The following is a 20329-nucleotide window of genomic DNA, read 5'->3' as shown; positions in this document are numbered from 1 at the left end:
CTGTTGATTTTATCGGATTCAGCTTTACTGTCAAGTCCCATCTTTAAATTAAGACTCAGTTACTTAATAACTGATGAAAGAAAATAGAGCCTTTGTAGTTCAAGTGGTGTTTGATCTTACATCTCTGTGTGCTGATAGAGGAAAGGTGGCCTGCTCTCAGGTAGACGTGATGATGTGTTAGGCCCAAACGCTCAGCTTCCTCATAGGGTAGCTACTCGAATTACGTTATGAGTTATGTGTGAATGTTTGTGAAAATTTCTTTCTTTCTTAAGTTAGGCGTTGAGTTTGCAAAATGTGTGAATGCGAACCATTGAAAATAAAAGTGCACACTGAAGAAGCTTGACAAGAGAGCGATGTAATGCCTTTCTCCTTGACTGTGCAAAACAAATATACTATTTGTGTTAAAAAAGCAGCCCCCAAAATTTGATATGTTTGTCTTAAAATGACACAAAAATCCCTCAGAAATGGAAAACTACATGTCATATTCAGCATTTGGTATCATGTTTAAGACAAAATGTGCGTATTATAATAACTTGCAAATCCTCATACAAAGTCCAAGTATATTTGTTGAATTTTCTGTATTTTTAAGGCCTGTCTAGGGACGAGTATTGCAATATAGCTATGAATGCTGCGGTGTGTGGTACTGGCTTATGCAACATGGTTGTCCCTGTACAAATAAACATTGAATTAAAAAGAAAAGTCCAACCCCTTGAGGGTCTTAGATGCATACTATGTAGTCCAAATCCCTGCTTTAAAGACAGACAAGGATGTTTGTTTCATGTCACCTCCCTGCACCCTCCCCTCATTTTCTGTGAACTCTGCCAAATATTTTCAATTAAAGGCAAAAAATGCCCCAGAAGTAGCTTATTTTAAATCCCTAACAGATTCATGTTTGCACTTGATTTCAGTGACATTTTGAGCCTGTCAGAGTGAGAAAGAGAATATATCTTGATTTGACATTAAATCCATTAGGAATATAAAGATGTATTACTTTAACCTCAAAATTGTCAGTCTCAAGTCTTCCTGCTACTGTCTGTCAGTGACTGTAGTAACCGTTTAACCTAAACCCAAGTTCTAACACCAAACTATGCTCCTTTTTAACCCCATTTCTCACCTGTGCTTCATCTTAATTCTAATCTCAACCCTAAAGCAAAGTGCTAATCCTAAACTAAGCCCTTGGAGAGGTGAGCAGCATCAACATATCCTCACTTTGGTGGGATTTCCTCATTTTTCTATCACTGTGACAACATCTTGGTCCTCATAAGTAAAGAAACATTATAGAACACACACACACACACACACACACACACACACACACATACATACACTCCCTAATATTACTAACGCACACACATACACAAATCTAATGTCACCTCTATTCCAGCAGCCTGTTTTTCCCAGAGGGCTTTATCAGAGCTGTGGAGGGCTGATTGGAGGAGGCAGCAGTAATGACTGCAGGTCGTGAGGTCACCACCCTGTTATGATAACTAAACTCTGAGGTCAAACGTCTAAACGGCAGCGTGCTCTGCCTGCTGATGATGCCTGATAGCAGCAGATGAACACTGCTTTGTGATTTAAACAGTTTAAATCAATATTCATCCATTAATGGAATTATATTTTTACATGTCTTCCATGCCAGACACAAACCAACCTATGACTGACCAAAAATAAGTTGTTTTTTTTTAGGATTGTTTTCTCCTTTTAAATTGCAATTAATTTGAAAATGTTCTGTTTAGTTTTTGGTTGTAGTGGTAGCATTTTGAATCAGTATGTGATTTACTTTTACAGTATATTATATTAATATATATTATATTTGTATGCTTAATGCATGTTTGTATTGCACTTACTGTGACTCATACGTATTTCAAAAACATTATTGGCTCTGAAAGTAGTCAGAAATGGTCTGATTTTACTTTGCACATAAACTAAAAGACAAAAGCTACAAAATATTTCACCTTTTTCTTAGCTTCATTTTACAACTAGAACTTAATGAAAGCTCACATTTATTTCTTTACATGGCATTACATTTATTTAGCTGGTTAATTTATCCAAAGCAACTTACAATGACACATTCAACCTGAAAGCTGCAAAAATCATGCACATACATCACCTTCATCAAATATGCTAAACTGCTTCAAGCGCCACAGTATTTGGAGCAAACTCTTTCAAGGTTATGATGAAAACCTTCATAGTTACACAGACTTTCAGACAGTTCTTGTTGAGAGAGGTAGTTTTGAAGTGAATTAATTGACAATAAAAAAGACATTTGGAAGAACTTGAACAAAGTTGGAAACTCAGTGCCCACATTTAAGAGAAAGCCTACATATTTTTCCAGCAAAGTTTGACCGATTGTAGAGTGACATCCCTGCGAAGTAAACAGCTCAAACAAACGTTGTTCTTACAGTGAGACTCCAGTTTATAGCTGTCTCTAATGTCAACATTTCCAGTTGTTCTGGTTTCAAAACATGCCTTAGGAAATCATTACTTTGAAGCCCCCCAGGTCCTGACAGATTTATGTATTTTCATCTTGTGTGCATAAGATAAAAGACTGCATATGTAAGATAAATGACGTATGCGTTTGAGCTCTCAAGTGTAAGTTCTGTTGAACTTACCTGGTTAGATGGTGGTGAGAAGGAAGACAGCAGTTGTTTTCCAAAAGAAAAACATTTGTGGGCACTGTCCACTGTAACATTATGTAACAAAGCTTGTTAAAATTGTGTTCAGCGACCAGAAATACAGAATGAATATGTTTATTTTCTTAGGCACCAGAGCAGGTTTTTACATCTTCACAGACAGACATGCAAACAGTCAAACATGCAGACAGACAGGGAGACGTGCAGCAGAGGCACACTGACTTCTACAGACGGTCAGAGCATATGTATAAATCTGGCATAATGCTGATTTTTTACTTTTCCCAAAGAGGACTGCTAGCCTGGCAGAAAGGAAACAAGAATTATTCAATCAAACAGCTCTCCGTCCACATCCAGATTTGACTCCAGCCGCATAAAGCTTGCAGCATAATCCTTTTATCAAACCCTCCGATGGAATACTCTTATTGGAAATACCCAGAGAGAGAAATAATATTAAGGTCATTTCTATCTCTAGTTTATTTTCTCCTTTAAAAAAAAATCACCCCTGCTTGCCGTTTTTATCTTGAGACAATAATTACTTCAGGTTTGCGGATGGAGACGTAACTGCTGATTATGAATGTTCTCTGACCACTGAGGGAATCTCTATCCTCATCAGTAATAACTGAATCAAAATTGTCATCATTTTGGAGGAAAAAAAAAAAGCGGCATCTCTGGGAAAATGTGTCCATGCTATGCTGTGTTGAGCCTCCATCAGGCAGGTTGGAGGGGAAATGTAATGTGGGTCGGCTGGTGATGATGGCTGGTAGTGCTAATATCTCTAAAGTGGTAGATATGAAAGCTGTGAGAGCTGCTGTTCTGTCCTGTCAGCGTTTTACAGCTTTATATCTCTGCCCTCTGAAACGCTGTGTGTGTGTGTGTCGCTCTGTGTTAGGATTTAGGTTGGTGTGTGCAGCCCAGGGTTATTGTTGTATTAAAACAATATTCTCCGGTGGATTATTTAAATTCTCCAAGATGTTTTCCTTCAGAAGAGTTCAGGTGCATTCTGTGTTTCTCATGTGTTTCAATTTTAACAACTGCAATTACTTCAGGTGTTTTCATAACTGTAGGATGTCCGTATTCAGTGTCTACATAGACAAGTGTTTCCACTAAAAGTAAGAAGGTTGAAAAATTACAGCTGTATATGACACAGGTATTTATTTGCTTACTACACAGGTATTTATTTGCTTACTTATTACTTTGCTTACTACCATACCAAGCCTGTCACTCTTGAAGCACCCTTACAATAACTTTCATATTAATATCTCACTTTATATAGCACATGTGTGAGATATTTACATGCAGAGACAATTCACATGTACTTTTTTGTTTGTAGGAGTGTAAAATAATAGCTTTTTGAAAATAAGTGTTTCAAAATGTTTGGAAGGTTGCAGATATGCTGTAGCAGATGGGCTAAATGTTTTTTTCAGGACATTTGGACTGAAATGAGCACTTTCTGGAGATTTTTGGTCAAACCTCTCAGATAACTGTATGCTGAAGTGAATTTTCTTGCACCAGATTATGTGGGAAAACTCAAAGGTGTTGCATACTTTTCACAGCAAGAGTATAAGACGTCTTGACTAATTCTTATAGATTCTTCTTTAAAGTCATATACGGTAGTTAATTTTAATGGAGGAATTTGTCAAGCAGTTACAAGGCTCTGATGTGTTTGGAAGTATGGTGGAGGCACAGATGCATATGCTATATCAGGCTGTAGCTACACCAGTTGTTCTTAAACTGAAGGGAGGGGTGGGGGGATAAAGGGAAACAAAGTTTAATGAATATGATATACGTTGGGAAAATAAACTGATGCTATTATACTGACCTTTATTTCACAAAAATGCAGCATGGGTCCTTTTTTATTAGTTGCTTCCCCAGTTAATGTTAATGATTGATTAAAAACAGAATGTGTGTGTGTGGGTGGTGGTGGTGTTGGTGGTGTTTCGGGGGGCACAACCTTTTTCAGCCTCTGAAAGCAGGGCATGACAGAAAAAGTCTGAAAACCACTGAGCTACACAGATGATTCTCAATAAGGATTAATTCATTGTTGGTTTCGGTCTCTTCAGAGGGAGTGGTGGATAATTAAAGGGGCAGTGCACTGATTTTACACGTCGAATTCACTCTACTTTAGGCGTACTGTCTATAATGGCTCTTGAGAAAGTGCTTTCAGTCTTAAAAATTCAACCTAATGATGTTGTTGGGGTTGTATGGATTAGGTGTATAGACCACAAATTTATTACAGGAAGCCATATAAACTCGGAGGATGTTGTTTGAATCACATGTATTTACCATCCCAGGCGGGTCTAATGAAAGATGCTACCAAGTTGCACAACATGAAGTGTTAAATGTGTTTTTGCAGTTCAAACCATACCCAGAAATAAAAGTTAGGATATCCTGGCTGCTGCTGCTTCGATTTGGACTGTTCCTTCTTCCGTGTGTCTTTCATAAAACCTCTGGAGTACCCCTTAGGTCATGTAATGCCAGTATTGTCTTTGAAACAACTCAAAAAGAATAGTGATGGCTCTCTACACTTTGTTTTAGTTTCCTCTCTGCTGTCAGTTGTTGATGTCGTTTTAAAAATGACAAGCTTAGTTATTTAACCATGACCCCTTGTGGCTTGAGGCGTTGCTTCAAACTGCAGTTTCTTCAAAATTGGGCGACAATCATGAGAACTATTCATCCAACTCTGACAAGACAGTAATAGATTTTTATTTATATAACACCTTTCATACAAGAAATGCAGCACAAAGTGCTTTACAATAAGGGCAGTACTGAGTGCCTCATGTGAAAATAGACATAATGGACATAAAAGAGACAAGACAATTCAAGATAAAAGGACATTTAAAACAGTTCAAAACATGGATTGACTAATTCATAAAATCACAGAGTTGTAAAACTATAAAATCATAAAATCAAGGAAGACTTTAAAAGAGTTGCAGCAGCGTGAAGCATAAAAGGGGATTTATGGTCGTGTGTTGACTCTACGCACGTAGCCCACGCACGTCGCCTATGCTGTTGTGAGCATTTTTACCTGTGCAGTGGTGTGTCTGTGTCACTCTGCAGTTACACCTCCAAAACACTAGTCAGCGGCGGAGGTTTCTGTTAAGTGCTGTTAAGTTTAGTTGATTCAAAACACACCTTAAACATGGCTAAATAGAGACAACTTGAAAAACAAATACACACATTGGCTTCACTATAACTTGCAGCATTCACAGACAAACACTTGTGTTAATCTGGACACATTTTCCCCACAGATATAACATGCTTACGTTATTGGCACAAGCCTATGGCATTTTACATGGTATTGATTAGCCTAGTGGCTGGTGATCTTTCCCTCATATGAAACCTGGATAAATCCCGAAGTATAAATCCCTGAATGATAGATCACACTTAGACTCAGACTTAAAATGCTATTTTAGTGGACGCTTTACAGTCTTCACAATTTATTGTTTCTTATCTGTGAAATAAAGGTAAATACAAGCTCCGTTTCCCCTGAGGGAAATGGTGTCAGTATTAGGGTTGGGAATGATTAACCGATACGACCGGATATTCGGTTTGACAAACGAGAGATACGGCTGCGTCGGTAGCAGCCTCCTCAATTGATATGAATCAGCCATGAATCCTTAGATGAATTGATTGTAGAGTCATGGATTGGGTATCGCGAGACTAGCAATTGGTTGACTGGCTTTAACAGTTTGCATCTCTAAAACAACACGAGAGCCGGCGGCATGCTCCGTAGCAGGCATTACTGACAACGATAATGGATGTAAACATCAGCGCCAGCTTGACCGGTGGAGCTGAGGAACAGAAGCTAATGCTGGTTGGATAAACCAGGGAGCAGCCAAGCCGCAGCAGAAACTAAAGGCGAATCCTGCTAGTTGTGGGTTGAACGGGGGTCACAGACTCAGACAGAAATACATATTCCTGTCAAATACGGAGGCCATAGTGCTCCGTGGCGGTGACCGAGAAGCCCGGCTCCAGGTCCAAGAAGTCTTCATCGGTGTCATGACTGCCCAAAAATACCTGAACAGCCGAGCTGTGGCAGCACCAGCACACAGGTATGTGACGTGTCAGAGGAGAAACGAGCCGTTCACATTTCCACAAACCTCACCGCACTTTAGGGACTGTTCTTTACTTGTCAGGGGAGGAGGGTGGCTGGTTGATTTTGATTTTATTTATTTATTTTATTTTGATCCCCCCTATGTTAATCACTTATTCATGCTGTTTTTGAAGTATGAATAAGTCAATAAGTAATTTATTCCATTGAAATATCATTGATGTATTATAGAAAAGTGATTTATCTTTTTATAAATGACAAACACAGAGTGTAGCAAACACAGAGAAATAGTCTGACATGCTGTCAGGGATAAGCTGCTAGTCATCACAGTCCATGATATCAACTAATAACAGGAGATGTCAGATTCTGCCCCTACATTGCATGTTATTATTTTATTCTGCTTTATGTTTATATTGTACAGCGTTATGATAAACTTTATTCCAGACTCAAGTCCATATAAGATACATACAAAAACACAGACAATGTGTGATTTTGTTGTTGTTTGTATTTTTATTTTATTTTTGCCAGTGCCATACAGCAACAATGCTTGGGGATGCGGTCTTTTACAAATTTGAAAATACTGTAAGAATGTCACTTTTATAGAATTATATTAATTCATTAGACATTAGATTAATGTCTACATCAACAAATGTTAACCATAGAATTGTATCAAATCATACTGAATCGTAACGTTCCTACACTGTATCGAATCGTATCATTCATACACTGTATTGAATCGTATCGAATCGTTCTGTATTAAAAATATATCGTTTTTGAATAGTATCGTAACCCGTGTACCTAGATACGTATCGAATCGTCTATCACAGAGAGATTCCCAACCCTAGTCAGTATACAGCGACAGACAGGAGGTCTACGTCACTGCGACACGTAGTTACAATTCTGGGGAGGTGCACGTCAGGCTATGGCGTAGGTTACGACATAACAAACCGACGTGGAGCCTACGTCGTAACCTATGCGTCGATTCAACACAGAACAATAAATTACGTGTAAGTAGGAAGTAAAAGTGCAAAAAGAGTTTCAGACCTGTATCAGGAAAGTCAGAGCGAGTTCAGTCTAAAGTGATCAGATACGTTTTTAGCTTTCTTTCAAAAATATTTAGCAAGCTGCTCTACCTGATATCTATAGGTAGTGTGTTCCATAGCTTAGCAGTGTTTGTTGGTCTGTTTGTTGTGCCGTCCACCACTTTGGTCCAGACTGAACAACTGCTGGGTGGACAGTAGCTGTTAGGATAAGACATAAAGGTCCCCAGGGGATGAATTTTACTGACTTCGGTGATCCTCCTGACTTTTTGTCCGTTTGTCCAAGTTTTTGGTTTCTAACCAAATACCTGCAAATTATTTGACCTTACAATGGGCCTCAGTTGTACTAAATGTTAGCCACTAATTAGACATAATAACATACTAACACAGTAAAGTAATGCATCATTTCCACTGCATAGTTAGGATGGATTCACCTCACTTTTGGTACCTGGCCCTTTTCTCTGTTTTGTTTTCCATTGCGGATAGCATCCTCTCATTGTAGGCAGGATTCTCAGCTAATTGTCCTGGCAGTGTCATGGGAAACTGCTGCAACATCATATGAAATGTGGCACTTACTGAGTCCTTTCATTAGCAACCAAACAGAGGAAAGTCTGCACTTTGTCAACATTCGGTGAAGTGTATGTTGTGGTTTTGCACCTAAAACTAATACAGTATAAATGGTTAATGAAGACATATGTAACACCGGTGGAATTAAATCGATATAACAAAAACATACCAGACATATGCACAAAAGTCAGAGGGACATTGTTTCATTGTATTTGGCAATGCACAAAGATTAAAATATTCTGGGAAGAGTTAAGAGTTATAATCGAGAAGATAATTTCAAAACAAATTTTACTGGATCCTAAACTTATTTTGTTGGGCTCATATCCAAAGAAACATAATTATAGTACAAATGAACGAGCGTTTATAGACCTCAGCTCGCTGTATGCCAAAAAATTTATTGCACAGTTATGGAAAAATATTCACAGACCAAGCACTGTTCAATGGATGAGACAAATGCTATCAAACCTCCCATTAGAGAGCGTGACGACGAGCTGCCGTTACTTACTCTCTGGCCGAGTTATTAGCGTTATTGTTATGTTAAACGTATATGTTAATGATTCACATATTTGCCATATATATATTATTGTACAGAAAGAAACACACAAAGAAATGTTTATGAACATATTTATTGATTTTAGCGTGAATTTACCTCTGCCTGTTCTCTAGTCTCCCAAGGTGGCAAAAGAATTCCCCGGGGGCATGCGCACCTTTTATTAGTTCCAGGAGGGGGTATAGCAAGTGGGAAATGGTTAGAGGGGAGTTGCACGGTGTTGTATATATATATATTTAATTGTTGTAATATATATATATATATGTGTATTTGTTAGGTTTATTTTGGGGGTGTGTAAATATTTATTAAGATTGTGTATATTTTCTGGTAATGGGTTTGTGTAAATATTTGCTATATGTGTATATGTATGTTTATGATTTTTCCTGACAAATGGTTTAGTCCAGCTCATTACCTGAAGGACATTTTGTATATAAGGAGTCAGTCTGAAAGTGTCTGTGTTGATGTGGGTGAATGGTGAATAGTATTGTTGGAAATAAATATGTCTTGGGATCGTCAGTCGTTTGTACTTCTCCTTATTGCCTCCTTGGCCGGTCGGGCATGCTAACAGAGAGGATAACCTACATATTGAAGGCTAAACAGCACATATTTGATAATATATGGAGACCCTTCATTAGTTATGTTAAGGACTAACAGATAGATGATCAAGCTTACTAATTTGAGTGGACAATGCAGTTCCCAATCTTTTGTAATTTTTATTTCTCTTCTATATACTTGTCATGTTTTGTATCTGCTGCAATTAAAATACACCATCTAGTATAGATTACCTTTCGTTAAAAGATGAGGAGCAAATTGTTTTTGAGTTTGTATTTGTTTGTTTTTGTTTTTTAGAGCTGTAACATTTAATTGACTGGCTATTAACTGTTGAATTAATGGCTATTGTTTTGTTGATTGACTGGTCAGTTTGAGTACTACTTTTTTGAAAAGGTGAAGTTCTGTAGTCCTAATTTCTGGAATCTGAATATTTTCTGGTTGCTCAGTCCTCTGTGACAGTGGGCTGGATGGATTTAATATTTTTCAGTATTTTCTGACATTTAGTGGATTGATCGGCTGAGTAATCATCAGGAAGCATATTGACAGGACTTAAAAACAATAAAGTAATCTTGGGTTGCAGCCCTACTTTTTGTTTTGTTATTTGTTTTTGTTTTGTTTATTGTTTTGTTCTGTTTTAATGCGGCAAAATGTCAGCATACATTGAATGTTAAAGATTTTTTGAGCTGGTTAGTTAAAGCGGTGGCTGTTTGCAGTTAGCTCCTCTTGTTTGCCACTGACTGGCAGCAGAGCAAGCAGCCACCAGCTGCTGGTCTCAGATCCAGACTGTCTGGGGAAGGTTTATGGGTTGATAGCTGTTTGATAGGCAGGCAGAATGCTCAGTTATCTGTGGCAGTGCAGTATGTGAACAATCTGAATTCAGATCAGTTTTCTGACAGCTGACAATTTAACTTTAATCATCAACTCTTTGAGAGTTTAAACTTCCACACAATTATGTTGCAGATTAAGAGAGAATTCAGGCTTTCGTCAAGTTATTTTTTTGTTCTTAACATTGAGATTGACAAGTCAGAGTTTACAATGAACCTAAAAAGCCTAGTTGTCTGAGATTATTTATTTGTGGTGTCAAAGTTTTTGAGTACATAAATGAGAGATGTTGAGCCTTTCAAATGATGATCAGTAAGTGTGCACTCACAAATCACCCCTTAAACCTGTCAAAAACTGCTGAAGAAAAATGACTGAATGTTTCTAAGTGTGTTGAAATTATTTGTAGTTGTAGAAAAAAAATGTCTTAATGAAATATTTATACAACCTGTCACCTTGATTCTAATTTCTGATGAATTAGCCTAACTGTATTAGTTCAAAGATAAATGAAAGATATAGAAAACATAAAAGTTATAAAATAAAATAAGCATTTTCGTCTCAAGACTAAGACTAAATCTAAATAGCTGCCAAAATGAACACTGAAAGCCTGCCCCCTCCATGATAGCTGATGAGACATGGGTCAAACTAAAAACTCTTTAGGCACTTCTTATCACATTGATGTGTGTTTATGTGTTTGTTTTTCTGATAAGTTTGGTTTCAATTAGTTATTTGCTGTGATAAAAAGGAGGTATGACATCATGATTGACAGCCCTGTGTGCTGCTCGTGATTGGCCAGACCAGTGTGTTGGCAGATGCCGGGAGATTGCCGATTCTGACTCCAAATGATGTCACCAGCATAAGATGGCAATGGCCATATCCAGGTTACTTTGACTTCATTTTTGTACAGTGGGAGGAGGAGGAGATGTGGCATCCATTTTATCTACAGTCGATGGTACAGCCTCACAGAGCAGCTATCATAGCTGTAGACTCCTAGTGCAGGTATTCTGTAAATGACTTCATTACAGCTCAGATAAACTTGACATATTCCATATGGTACACAGGTTTAGCCATGTTAAGATACAGCTCCCTCACTCTATGCACTGCAAGTGGCTTGTCGGTATAATCTCAGCTATTCATTTCTGAGTCATAGATCAGTTCAGCAGCTGTATCAGAAAGACAAAGATATGGCTGCAGTACAATTTAAAGACTTCTGCCTGTGAAAAACATTGTTTGGGCTGCTTGACCTCAGTGATGGTTACTAAGGTGGTTTCAACACACTGATGGAATGACACAGCCCATGACCTGGACTCTGTTGGCTGGTCAACGGATCCAGGAATTAACTGACTCCCGTCTATTAGGCTGTCTGACCCAGAGTGGCCCTGCCAGGTCCCAGACCATCAGACCATCACTTCATCCTACATTCTGTAGAGTGTGATGATCTGGTAATGGGATAACAAGTCATAGTTCACTCTGCACTGGCTACCCCTCTGCTGCAAATGAGTGTGAGTGTGTGTTTGCGAGAAAGCAAGAGAGCTCTAAAGCTGTGTGTGTGTGTGTGTGTGTGTGTACAGACCTATAATTATCCTCCTGAGCAAAACAAGTGCTGAGTGAGTGGTCCATTGTGGAAACAGGATTATAGCCTGTGAGAGAACAGAACGCTCTGCGCTTTGTGTTGGCTAATGTTTTCGAGTTGAGTTGAGCTGTTTGATTTGAGCTGGATGTGTGTGTGAGTGTGTGTGTGTGTGTGTGTGTGTGTAGGTGTGTGCATGTGTATTATCAAATCTAGATTTCAGAATGTGTTTCGTTTTATTAAATTCCTTCCTGTCCGTTTTGCTGAATATGTGACTTTGTCGTCTTGGAATGTGGCCTAGTGTAGAGCCAGGGCAGGTGGTTATTAATATGACAACACACACTCACAACAAACTCTTTCTCTCACAGTCAAACACCTCATTTAGTTTGTTTTGATTAAGGTGTACGACCCAGCGAGAGTGTGAGGTGCAGAGACAAGGAGAGCGGAAGAAAGAAAGAGAAGGCAGGCTTTTCTTTCTCAGAGTTCCCCGTGTCAGTCGTGTAAGAAAGCCGCCAAACCAATAATTTTGTCAAGTTCTTTTTTTAGCGGAGCGGCTGAAGCGTCTTTGGATTGCCACATGTATAAAGGCAGCCCATATAAAGCCATTCACAGCACTGAATGAACACGCCATCTGTGGGGCTTTCTTATTTCCTCTTCTCTTTTCTTCCCCTCCTTTTTCAAGCCTTGTAATCAAATTTGAGCAAAATCAAATGGCGGGAGGATAGAAGGAGAGCAGTGGGGGGGGGGGGAGGGTTCAATGAAAGTACCTTTTGTTGGTCTGAAACGAGCAAGTAATTTACAAAATGCCCTCCCTTTGTGCAGGGGGCTAAGGGAAGAAAGAAATCAGTAGCTTTTAGAAGCTAGGCCTTGCGCTGCGACGGGCAAGATAATGAAAGCCGTCTTGTGTTTGTGGGCTAGAGAGCATCTCAAAGGCAGACCGGGCCCCGGCTCAGGGTTAGCTCGGCTGCTGAAAAAAAAAAAAACCCACAACACTCTCCTCTGTGTATGTGCGTGTATGTGTGTGTGTTTGTGTGTTTGGCAAAGAGCGGCAAAACAGGACGGCTGTGCCCGGCTACTCTTGGCAGAGACACTCCGAGGAACAGACAGAGTTGTCGATGCTGAGGAGAGAAGAGGGATGAAAGAATGGTTTCCCCGGCACTGAAGGCTGCTGAATCCCTCTTACCTGTTGTCCTGTTGCAGGTGCGTCTGGCCAGCCCTACATTCAAGAGGTGCGACAGTTCCGTGGAGGAGTGTGGAGGAGAGATGAAGATGCAGAGGAGGACATGAAACATCCTGCAGGGATCATTGTGCTGAAGAATTACGAGGGGCAGGAAGCTGACTGTTTTCATACTCTGTCCCTCTGCGTGGACGTCTTGGAGTGGAGCACCTGACAGCTGAGGGACACTCAGCGTTTACCTGCATGGATCTGCTGGATTATTACCTGAGTGGCACCTGGGCAGACTGCTGTGGTGGATTATTCCAGGTCTGACCATTTGAAATAACAGTAAATTTCTATTTGTGCAAACTGAACTTAGCCATAACTTGTTGACTCAGAAGAAGAGTAATGAAATATGATTAACAGATGCTGCATGACGCCTATAAAAGCACTTACCCAGCTCACCTGAGATGTAGTCAAAGCAATAACTGGTTATTTGTTCGACAGCCTTAAGAGACAGACTGTAGTTATGTTAGGTGCGACTGCGATGCTGTAAATTAGTAGCACTCCTTCTTGAAGTTAAAATGATTAAATTGTTCATAATTACATGTCATTAAAGTGTATTTAAACGTCTGCTGTCTCCGGCCTGCAGATTGGTTCCTGGTTTACAGTGATTGGGCTCTTAGCTGATGTCTCTACCTGCATCGCGACTGAAGAATGGTGAGTTATGACAGATTATATATCAGATACATATTGTTTTTGTTCTTCTCTACTTCTCCTTCTCCATTTATATCTTTTTCCCACTATCTGTCTGTCTATCTCACCCTTTACTCGGTTTTTTCTCTGTGTATCTCTTACACAGCCATTGCCTTTCTCCTTCTTACTTATTGTGTATCCCATGTCACATGTGCTATCTGAAGTGCCTGAATTAAATCAGGACCATTGCCTTGTCTTTGTAGCTGAAAGCATGAATGAAAGTCATATTAAGTTTGTTGTGTTGTAAAGGTGCATGTCTATGTGTGCTTTAATAGATTTTCTACTTCTCTCATTTGGCAGTGTTTAACTTAAAACCTACCCTGCACTGAGAAAATCCCCTCATACCTGTCTTTTTATGACTTTTTTGTTTTTCTTAAATTCAGAGATTTTTATACAACAGAAGAACTACTGTATTTGAGTTTGTCTTAGAGTTGCAGCTGGAGGTGGGAATCTTTTTTTTTAACCACTTAAAAAAGCCAAAGGCAATACATTAACACCTGGCAAATGATGTTGAATGCCATGATACTTTAGGTTAGTGGTGATTATCTTGTATTGTTTAAAATATTCTCTGTTTTAGTTTAGTGCAATACAGCAGATGAAAGCAAACTTCTTGTGCCTCCTTGCTCCATACGCACCTATGATGAAACAGAATGTATTTACAGTACAGGTTTTACTTTGCCGCATGGTACCTGCCGTTTAACAGACAATTCAGAATGATTAAAGTATCTTAAATGTTGTCGAATGAAAGTTATTGTAGCACACTGTGTAATGTTGTTGTTAGGATCGAGTTACTGGCAAGTAAAAAAAAAGAAACACTTGAATGCAGCAGAAGTGAAAACTATGTTGCCACATGGTTTATTTTCATGCTCGTCAGATGTTGCTTTAGATTGAGTCTAAAATTCACACTGTCGTTTAAGTTGGTGATAGTTCTTTTAATTTCCGGGTCAGTTTTTTCTGTTTGCAGTGTTTTTTTTAAAGTGAAATGTTTACAATTTAATCAACACATTTCTGTGAAACTGCAGTGGATTGTGATGGTCAAACAATTGTTTTAGCACACAGGATCTTAATGCAGCCAGTTTGAATACAGCAGTAACTTTTAATTTGGTTTGTGGCAAAACGATCTGGGAAGTGGAGTTGATCTCAAGCTGGAGTAGACATACACTGTAGGTGACACAGGTTGCTGGGAGGAAGGTACACCCTGAAAGTAAACATTTTATCACAAAATCACTCCTTGTGTCTACTTAACATTACATGTGTATGGTATAGATTTTTTCCCAATGACAAAACTACATTGTTTGTAGTATTGTATTGGATATTGTATATATTGCTTCAAACCCTTATACTTCTATTTACATAATATTACTGTTACAGAGAATACCACCATGTATCAGAGTTTAACTGTACAGTGAAATAAATACGTACCAGCACAAACAATTCATAAATGATGTCACACAGGAACAGGCCTGATGGCAGTGAAACAGGACTGTGTGGGTGTATAGAGGGTTTACTATTTGAGAAACCGTATTAGATGCCTATGAGTTTTATTGTGAACGTAGGATGTCAAGATGTGAATCCAGAAATGCGCTCAGTGTCTTAAGGGCCATCTACACTAAGAACGATAATGATAACCATATGAGCATTCAGACTCATGAATAAGAACATTGTGTCAACAGAAGCACCATGCACATGCTACTTGCTCCAGCTGAGATGGCAGCTTAGTAAAATGGATATTGATGAACTGATATCATTGATCAAATCACTCTGAAAGTGATTCCATTTACTTAAGTACTGCGCTGAAGTACAGCTTTGAGGAACTTGTGCTTTACTTGGAAATTCCCATTTTCTTTTACATTATACTTCTACTCCACTACAAGTCAGAAGCAAAGTGACTTATATTGCTTAGCAGACTATATAATAAACAAATAATGAATTACTCAATAAAACGGGTTAAGATATGACAATTGGTTCCTGGGCTGGGACACATTCACAGGTTGCCCAGCAGTATGCCCCACCTTTAACAGCTGCAACATGCATCAATGTAATACACTACATTATTCTGAAATGGCCATTCTGTAAAATTTTACTTTTTGTAAGTATTTTGATGCTAATACTTAAGTAAAAATTTGAAGGCATGGCTTTTACCTTTAAGAGTATTTTTAAACTGTGTCATTGGTACTTTCACCTAACTTAAAGGGGCAATAAGCGAAATTCATCATTTCTAGATTGAAGGAATTAAAAAATTGCTATGTGAAGAACTAGAGGTGTAATTTCATCTGGAGTGTAGCATGACCTCACACACCCTCTCTCTGTGTTGATCTCCAGCCCCTTGTTTACAAGCTGGTCCGGCTGCGCGTTCATGTACGTTCATGTGACCCCCCCCCCCCCCTCGGAGCTCTTGGCCGTCCCTCCCTACGGCCAGTGAGCAATGGCAGCGCGTATTTTCGAAGTGAAATGGCGGAGTCAAATGTCTGTTTTAATTAGTGTTACAGTAACATTAGGCACACTTCGCTACGTCGATTGAATTAAATTTAATGTTACAATCGTAGCATGTGTTAATGTCCGGAGCTTGAGTTATTAGCGGCTCTGTCCCAGCAATGAGTCAGGTGTTACGGTTGTGTTAGGTGAGTAGCCCGGCAGCCCAGCTAACATTTGCAATTAGCATTGTAAAATGTAGCCTGGCGGGCAGCAGCCTGGCGGGCAGCAGCCTGGCGGCGGGCTGTGTTTAGCTATTTCCCTGCCTACTTCAATGATGATGGTACCTGTAATAAATGTAATATATTTGCTGAGATGGAGACGAGGCTCAGTGACTAGAAGAGCTGGTAGAAGCGCTCCATAACTGTAAGTTACTCCAGTAGCCGTAGTAGCTCTAGTGCTAACTCCAGGAGCTAACGCTAATGTCCCTACTCTGCGTGAGCCGGAGCTATGAGCCGCGGGCTCACGGGCTCACGGAGAAGAGTAGGAACGTTAGCGTGGCAGCCGACTAGTGCTAACGCTAACAGGAAAGCAGGGAAATAGCTAAACACAGCAGAGACTGAGAGTGAGTGAAAGACATCGCTAACTGCTAAACTAAGCCAAACCAGAGATACTGGATAAAGGAGATACCCCACCATAGGGTTATCCAATGTTAAGAAAACGGTTACTCTTCCTGTCTCCTAAGTGGGCGTGGTTAGCTCTCCCTCCAATCAGAGCCTGTTCTCCCTCCCCTTGTGGAAAATGAACCCAATATTATATTATATATTTACTTTAGTGACTATAGGGCGAAAGAATTGACCATAAATTGTGATCACGTTCATTTTCCTCATTGACGACAATACATTCAGAGCTGCCGCAAGTTTCTTACGGGGGCGTGGCGCTGATGTCACTGAATCAGGAAGTGAGCTGAGTGGGGTATCTCGCTTTATCCAATATCTCTGGCCATCTCTGGGGCTAACCGGTGCTTCCTCCTCAGGCTCCACTTCACTCAGCTGCCAGCACAGCCAGTTAGCCTCCGCTAGCTTCCCAGCTAACGTTAGCCCCAGCTCTCCGTTTGGATCCAACTGTAGCACCAAGCCCTGGTTTGTTATTCAGGTTAATGTGGGAAGAAGCAGTGGGTATATCGGGCAGCTGAGTGAAGTGGAGCCTGTAGAAGAAACACCGGGACCGTCTGGATGTAATAGTCTGTGGAGATGCTGCGGTGCTTGGCTGCACAGATGAGGCGAGGGGGGTGGGGAATGGAGAGCAGAGGTAGAGGGAGGAGTGGCTCATGACACACTTTGTTTTGGTCTACAGGCAGTGCACAACAGCAAACCTGAAACGATTTCGCTTTTTGCCCCTTTAAAGATCTTTGTACAGACTACCATTACTACTTACGTTTCTAGTTTTTCATTATCCCATTACTTTACATTGTGTACATGAAAAGCAGCCCAGGATTAGTCTTTAGGTGATATGATCACTAAAGTGTGCTTCTGTGTTGTTCAGCTCACATCTGGTTCCAAATCACAAATTAAATCAAGCTGCACAAACTCTAAGCAGGAATGCACGATGAGCGACCATGGCATGTAGACCATGTTTTTGCAAACAATCCCACAATGCAATGCACCACATTTGATGGATCCAGATATTACGGTCATGTGAGTGTCTGTTATGTGAGGAGTAGTGAAGAAGTGAACAAGGAATACTTGCACACTTTACATTGGTGTGCAAGGTATATCATACTGTGGGTTGCCATAGCAAGAGTTCCTTGTCTTAATAATAAGTTAAACCAAAATGTACGGAATCTTTAGGGCAGAGTATCTTTTAAAAAATCATGATACCAGTGCCCTTAAAGTGATACTGATAACAATAAAGTACTTTATTTGATACCTTTTTTTCCAGCCACAATAATGTTGTTATGGTTGGCATTGTTGTCACCTCGTGGGTGTGTGTGTGTGAGTGCATGTGTCGTCGTCATCAAATTTTGTCAACCTGATAGTGTTAAAGCCATGCAAACTTTACAGGTGTGTAGTTAAGATCACAATGAAGGCAGAGTTCGGACGTGGGTGTTGGGGGGGATGAGGATGTAGGGGGGTAGGAAGTAGGAAAGGGATCATTCCCCTCCACTTTACACCTCTGACCCACATTTGTTTCAAGTCGTGGATCACCTTTATCACGGCTGGAGTGATCCCATTGCAAGACAGTCTCTAGTTTCTCTACTCCATTTGATACCCATCATGTGAATGGAAGCATTCAGTTGTGTAATATGCCCTTAGATGCCACAGGGATTCAGTACTGCCAAACTTGAGAATGTTTTGGTGGCATCTTGACACACTGAACCGCCAACTTCATCAAATACACTGTGCGACTTCACCACACCACAGACTGTTTGAGTTGTAGCTGCTATGATAGCGGGCCAATCCCACGTAGTAAATCAAAGAACTCTTGTGGTGATTGGCTGCAAGCAAAACCATACAGAAAGTCACGTTTGTCTACATCTGGGTACAGAAAGGATCAAAAGCAGGTATCGTTTGACTTGACGTTTTGTTACTTATACTGTAAAGGTATCCAGTCATTCCTCATAACTTTCAAATGTCAATTTTGGCATCAACTAAAATTATTTTTTAAACTGTAATCCATCCATTAATTTTCTGCCATTTATCTGGGTCCATTTTACATTAATTGATCAGTTATATTTACCAGCTACTACAATGATGTAACAGCTGGTATTGCTTTCATTTTGTGAGTCTGTGTGTGTTTGTCATCATGGCAAAATGTGTTCCTGATGGCACCAACCGCAAAAGCCCCCTTTTTAGTATTTTGCCAGGTGTTCATATGTCTGTCTGTGGACCGATTTTGTCAATGTGATTGCGTCACAACTGTGCAAGATGCAGGCATGAAACTTTACAGATGTGTAGTTAAGATCAAAATGAAGGCAGAGGGGGTGAAAGTAGGGGGGTAGGAATTAGGTAAGGTGCCACTTGCCCCTCCCACCTTATGCCCCTGCCCCTCATTTGTTTTAAGATGTGGATTGCTGTATTGCGGCTGGTGTGATCCCGTCTGATCCCATATAGCACTATGAATTATTATTAAATACAGATGGGAATTACTGACAAATGTGATGTAAATATCAAATTCATTTCTCTTGATAAATAATTGTAGGCTTTATATTTTTTGGCGAGTATGAACAAGAAAAATTAGTGAATTGGATTCTCTAAAGTAAGGTATTGAAAAGTCTTGAGTTTAATTTGGTGAATACTGCAGAACCCCCGTTAAAGTTGATCTTGCTGTGCCTGAGACAACTCAGTCACCCTATCAGTAAAGTTTCACACTTCTCCTCCTCCTGTTTGTTCTTCAGGGAACAATAAACAAGCAAGCCACATTCAAATGAGCTGATTTCTCTGTTGGCATATTGAAATGTCAGAATTTGCACTGGAACAAATACGCTGGTTAAAATTCAATTGGAACAGAATGGGTAATGAGCTATCTTGGTGTTGCCACACACTAACAGGCAGAGTCCCAGTCTGTCTGGAGGGTTACAGTCACTTAGTCACACGGCATGCATCGCTGCTTTGATTGTTACCAACAAACTGCTCGACCCCTCGCTCCCCAGCCCAGGTGTGTGTGTATGTGTGTGTGTGCATGCATATGTGTTTGTGTGAGGGGCAAAGATAGGAATACAGTGGCTTTTCACTTTCTTGCTTCTTTAAATTTCACTCACTTAGCCTAGTATTTCAAACCTCACAGTATTTTTATCCTATTTTACAAAAAGTGTCTTTATACCAGCACTTAAACATTTGTAAATTAAAGAATATTTCGAACATCAAAAAATGAGAATCTCAAGTCTTGTATCCCTTTAACTAACACTACTATGTTCCAATTTAAAGCTATGCTATATACTAAAACTCTGCTAACAGTAAGCATGAATAAAAGTATAAGTAGTGTATTGATACTGCACTGTTTTGTCTGTTCACTATTAAATAAAGATGGAGATTCACACACACAGTTCTTGCACTCAAGTCATTTATTGAATCAGTGCATAAACTACCATTTCAGCACCTGCAGACTTGTTTGAGAGTAAGAGGTCTTTGAAAGAAACATTAGCGCAATATATTGCTTTATATTTATTTATTGCATCATGCATGTACAAGTTCCCAGCCCACTCAGATTTACAGTAGAAGCCA

Source organism: Epinephelus lanceolatus, chromosome 6 (genome assembly GCF_041903045.1).
Source record: "Epinephelus lanceolatus isolate andai-2023 chromosome 6, ASM4190304v1, whole genome shotgun sequence".
NCBI lineage: Eukaryota > Metazoa > Chordata > Actinopteri > Perciformes > Serranidae > Epinephelus > Epinephelus lanceolatus.
Note: the sequence above shows the minus strand (reverse complement) of the source record.